The sequence below is a fragment of the Aquarana catesbeiana genome, linkage group LG09 (genome assembly GCF_042186555.1).
Source record: "Aquarana catesbeiana isolate 2022-GZ linkage group LG09, ASM4218655v1, whole genome shotgun sequence".
Classification (NCBI taxonomy): domain Eukaryota; kingdom Metazoa; phylum Chordata; class Amphibia; order Anura; family Ranidae; genus Aquarana; species Aquarana catesbeiana.
The window spans coordinates 63,762,627-63,768,626 of NC_133332.1; positions in this window are offsets into that span (position 1 = coordinate 63,762,627).

Genomic DNA, 6,000 nt, shown 5'->3' on the forward strand with positions numbered 1-6,000 from the left:
TCCACATAGACCATCCTCCTCACCGCCATTGACGTAATCCCTTCCACGCTGAGCTCCACAAGCGGTTCAAGCCTACTGCAGAGTAGTCTTCCCGATCATGTTTGCAGACTGACAGCGGTAAGAGCTGGAGGTGCGGAGGGTGGTCCATGTGGACAGCTTTACCACGGATGCCTGCATACTTAGATGTGCCTTTTTTAATTATCAACCATGTGAGTTGCTGAATTTTGTACCTTCATTAATTGTTACCATATTGCTACACTTAGAGGCGCCTCTCTTCTCTTTTATACTCTGTAGCTCCTGCTGGATTTTGCTTCTAATCCCCTTATGGAGGCTTCCATTTGTGGATGGGCATTTTATGGTTACACAACCTATAACATTGCGATAATCTTTTTATATGGACTATAAACTTAAAGGACTTATGAATAAATGGTTGTGGAACAAATCATTTGAGTTTCCATTATTTCTTATGGGGTAATTCACTTTGATATATAAGTGCTTTGAATTTCAAACATGCTTCCGGAACAAATTATGCAAATTATGAGTGTACAGCTTGTATAACAGTGTAAATTTGCTGTCCCCTCAAAATAACTCAACACACAGCCACTAATGTCTAAATCGCAGGCAACAAAAGTGAGTACACCCCTAAGTGAAAAAGTCCAAATTGGGTCCAAAGTGTCAATATTTTGTGTGGCCACCATTATTTTCCAGCACTGCCTTAACCCTCATGGGCATGGAATTCACCAGAGCTTCACAGGTTGCCACTGAAGTCCTCTTCCACTCCTCCATGACGACATCACAGAGATGGTGGATGTTACAGGCTTTGCACTCCTCCACCTTCTGTTTGAGGATGTCCCACAGATGCTCAATAGAGTTTAGGTCTGGAGACATGCTTGGCCAGTCCATCACCTGTGCCCTCAGCTTTTTAGCTAAGCAGTGGTCATCTTTGAGGTGTGTTTGGAGTCGTTATCATGTTGGAATACTGCCCTGCAGCCCAGTCTCCGAAGGGAGGTGTCAGGAAGGGCATGCCAGCAATCAAGATGGTGACTATAGATGTCCTCCTGTTCTGCATGTCCCACTGAGAAGGGCTGAGCGGGCACGTTTGCGTGCACCTGCGCACACGCACGAGCACTAGTGCCGTGCAAAATTCCAACATTGGCGCACACGGGCGCACACGTGAATGTCCAGTGACATTTGTGGCGCTAACAGACTATTTAAACTGCCTTACTTCCTTGGATCAGTGCTGTCTGGTCTACAGTGTTACCTGAGACCCCTGATTGTCGTTTGCCTGTATCCTGCTCCAGTTGACCCTACCCAGCTTGCTCCTGACTATCCCTGCTTTTCTGCCTGCATCTGACCTCAGCCTGTTTTGACCACGTTCCTGCCTGCTCCTTCTGCTACCTCGCTGCCAGCCTGTTGCCGAATCTGCCTGCACCTGACTCTGCTCCAGTGTCCACCTGCTCTGGACTTGTGTGCCTACGCTTCCAGTCCATCTGCCTTTACCTGCCTGAGCTCCAGTTTTCTGTCTGACAGCTGTTCCTGGGTCCGTTCCAGTTTCAGTTCCGGTCCAGCTCGTCTACTAGCAACCTTGCCAAGCACTCGTGCGACTCTGCACTCCTGCGCCTCCTGTTTTCTCTATCAGGGGCCTCGAGATAGAACACACAATAGGGAACACAGTTAACGCCTTGATCGCCCCCTAGTGTTAACCCCTTCCCTGCCAGTGACATTTACATAGTAATCAGTGCAGTTTTATAGCACTGATCGCTCTGTAAATGTGAATGGTCCCAAAAATGTGTCAAAAGTGTCCGACCTGTCCGCCACAATGTTGCAATACCACAAAAAATCACAGATCACTGCCATTACTAGTAAAAAAAAAATAATAATAATAAAAACGCCATTTAAATGCCATAAATCTTTCCCATAATTTGTAGGCGCTATAACTTTTGTGCAAACCTATCAATACTGCTCATTGCAAATTTTTTTACCAAAAATATGTAGAAGAATACATATCAGCCTAAACTGAGAAAAAAATTGTTTTTTTGTTTTTTTTAAATTGGGATATTTACTATAGCAAAAAGTAAAAGATATTGGGGATCATTTACAAAAGGCAAATCCACTTTGCACTACAAGTGCAAACTTTCACTTGAAATTGCAATGAAAGTGCACTTGGAAGTGCAGTCGCTGTAGATCCGAGGGGGACATGCAAGGAAAATAAAAAAACAGCATTTTAGCTTGCACTTGATTGGATAATAAAATCAGCAGAGCTTCCCCTCATTTCAGATCTACCCCTCAGATTTACAGTGACTGCATTTCCAAGTGCACTTTTAATGCAATTTTAAATGCACTTGTAGTGCAAATTGGGTTTGCCTTTCGTAAATAACCCCCATTGTGTTTTTTTCAAAATTGTCTCTCTTTTTTTGTTTATAGCGCAAAAAATAAAAACCGCAGAGGTGACCAAATACAAATAAAAGAAAGCTCTATTTGTTGGAATAAAAGGACGTCAATTTTGTTTGGGTACAACATCGCACAACTTCGCAATTGTCAGTTAAAGTGACGCAGTGCCGTTTTGCAAAAAATCCCTAGGGAGTTTGGTCCCTAGGGAGTTTGACATATGTCCTGTTGTCAGAAAGTAACCTGTATGATTCTTTGAGATAATCTGTTTTGTTTTGTAGTACAATACCTTCTCCTTTGTCTGCAGATTTGATTACCAAATCCTCTCTATGAATTATTTGATCAAGTGCTTTAATTTCAGAAGGTGATAAATTGTTGGATTATCTCAAAGAATGATACAGGTTACTTTCTGACAACAGGACATATGTCAAACTCCCTAGGGACCCCACAACCGAATATGCTATGGAAGCTGACCAATTGATCTCCACTGCCCTTCAAGAAGGTTTTATCTCAAAAACCAAGAAGTCTTTCTTGCAAAAGACCTTCTACCAAGTACCTTACTTTTACCACCTGCCTAAGATACATAAAAGCTTAGAGGATCCCCCAGGCAGACCTATCGTGGCAGCCATGGATAGTGTCACCACGGGCTTTAGTTTATATATTGATCAATTCTTACAACCCATAGTTGCCCAATTACAATCATATATTCGGGATGGTACTCATCTCTTGGAAATGTTATCTCTATACAAGTGGGAGCCCACCTACACTTGGCTCTCACTAGACGTATGTTCATTATATACCTCCATCCCACATGACTTTGGACTGATGGCATTAGAACATTTCTTATCCACAGATCCTTTGATCAATATGCGCCAGGCAGAGTTTGTTGTGGAAGCAGCAAGGTTTTGCTTGACGCATAACTACTTCTCCTTTAATGAAGAATACTACCAACAGATACAAGGTACAGCAATGGGGGCAAACTGCGCACCCTCTTATGCTAACCTTGCGATGGGCCTACGGGAAAATAATTTTATTTACAAAAACAACTCCTTTGCGGCCAATATCATATTCTTCGGGAGATACATTGATGACTTAATCATCATCTGGGATGGTGATATTGACCTGATTACCTCCTTTGTCCAACATTACAATACCAACCCCTATGGGCTGTCATTTACATCAGCCACTGACCCAGTCACTATTGCTTTCCTAGATCTAGAACTGGGACATGACGGTTCCATCATCACCTCAAAAAATTATACTAAGCCTACAGCAGGAAATTCGTATTTACACTTTGAAAGTTGTCATCTTCCCAAATGGGTCACAAATATTCCAAAAGGACAGTTCTGCCGCCTTCGGCAGAACTGCACTAGGGATTCAGATTATGTTGAACTAAGTGAAACCCTTAAAAGAAAGTTCTATGACAAAAAATATCCTGAAACTCTAGTGGAAGACGCTTTCAAACATTACCTGCACGGTAAACCACCAAAACCCAAAACCAATCTACCTACTTATGATGGTTCTAGTAAGTTTATAACTACTTTTCATAACAAGCATAAAGGTATGGAGAAGATTCTGGAAAAACATTGGGGTATATTACACCAAGACCCCCACTTAAAACATTACTCCCACCTCGCCCCAAAGTCATTTACCGCAGGACTCCCAATCTTAAAAATAAGATTGCACCCAGCAAGTTTAAACCTATTTCAACAATACCGCCTGTACCTACATTGATTCCTCTGGTAGGTATGTACCAATGCCGTAAGGTCTTATGTAAAACCTGTAAATTCGTTCAGCATGGACAAAAATCCTTCACCACCAAAGGCAAGACCTACATGCTAAAAGAATTTTCTAACTGCTCGTCTGACTTCGTCATTTACGGCCTAAGGTGTCCGTGTGGCCTAATGTACGTAGGCCGGACAATTAGAGCCTTAAGATGAAGATTTGGCGAACACAAAAGGCTTATAGAGGGCGGAACAGACCCCCATAGTGTTCCAAAACATTTTGCCTCAGCCCACCAAGGTTCTACTGATGGCCTGAAGGTATGGGCTATTGAACAGATTCCGAGGTCTCTTCCAGCTGCTGAGAGATTCAAAAAGCTCTGTGCACGTGAGACCTTCTGGATTTATACCCTAGATGTACTCTCGCCGGGAGGAATCAATGAAAGCATCGAGATCGCAACCATTTTATAAACATATTACATATTTTCCGCTACATCTGCTTATATCTGCTTACTGCTATTTTCTAAAAAAACAATTAAACGAATGAGTTGTCCTAACGATAACCATATACTGACCTCTATAGGTCAAACGGTTTTATTGTACCATATGTTTTCTCAAAATAATTTTCAATTACATAGGACCCATATATATATATTGGTTCTCTCATAGGAGTGGGTCCTACCTCTTCGTTCTGTATGAGTTGTGTATATATAGGGGCTATATAGTAGAGGTGTTTATATGTGCGTATGTTTATGACCAGATGCACATCTGTGCGCATATATGTATATGTATATATATGTACTAATACTTTTGACTACTATATTGAGGTTTTCTAATTATTTAATTATTTATTAATTGGTTATTTATTATATTTTTTCAAACTTTTTTTCTAGTATACTTTCCAATTATTTTTGAACCAATGATTAGTTTTCAATGACTGTGAGAAATTGTTGGCCTCACGTTTGCACATACCCAATTATTTATTCAGCCATCTCATACATTACATTTCATTACCTTTTATTATTATTTTTCCTTTATTATTATTCCCATGATTGATTACCAATTAATTTTTTAAATTTCATTTATATTTTTTTATTATTATTTTTGTCTGATTGTGTCTCCATGATTATCCTGATGTGTTTTTTTCCCCCTTTTGCCCTTTCAAACGGGCACAACTCTCATATATATACATATTCATTATCTGTCAGTTTTGCCATTTATTGAGACTATTTCTAGATATGCACTTTTTTATTTTCACAGAGTATTTTACAAATATGGCCACCCCCTCCTTTTCCCCTTCCCCATCTCACTTCGTTCCCTTTCTCCTCCCCTCCCTCCCTTCACTCCCGCCCCCATTTTCCTTTTAAGCCACCTCCACGATCCACTTGTAGCTTTGATGAAGGAGCGCGGCTACCGTGACATCGTAGCCCGTACGCTCATGAAACGCATCGCATTCCAGTGACGTCACAGCCCCGCGCCTGCTTTCCACCAGCGTTCCAGGCCTCGTTTTGGAGTACTTCATCACCGCGGCCAGCTCAATCGGTGTTCAGCATAGCCCCACGCACAGCAGGAAGCAGCGATGTCTGTGACGGATCTGATGGACTCCCCTCCTCTTGGATTTTAACTACACTACATGCTATATTTTATCCTACTAAAATGTGAGTTTTTTGCACAGTGTTTTTAATAAATCTGGCTTACATACTGCACTTAGAGGCGCCTCCCCCCCCTTGTGTTTTTTCTGCAGATTTTTGGAGCTTGGTTTCAGCTCTTCCTGGAAGGCAGCCATCTGTGTGGACTTTCCAATATGAGTTTGCTTCTGTTCATATAGACTTTTCATGGACTATATTAGCTATAATTACTTTCTGTCACCAACATGATGGTAATATAGGGA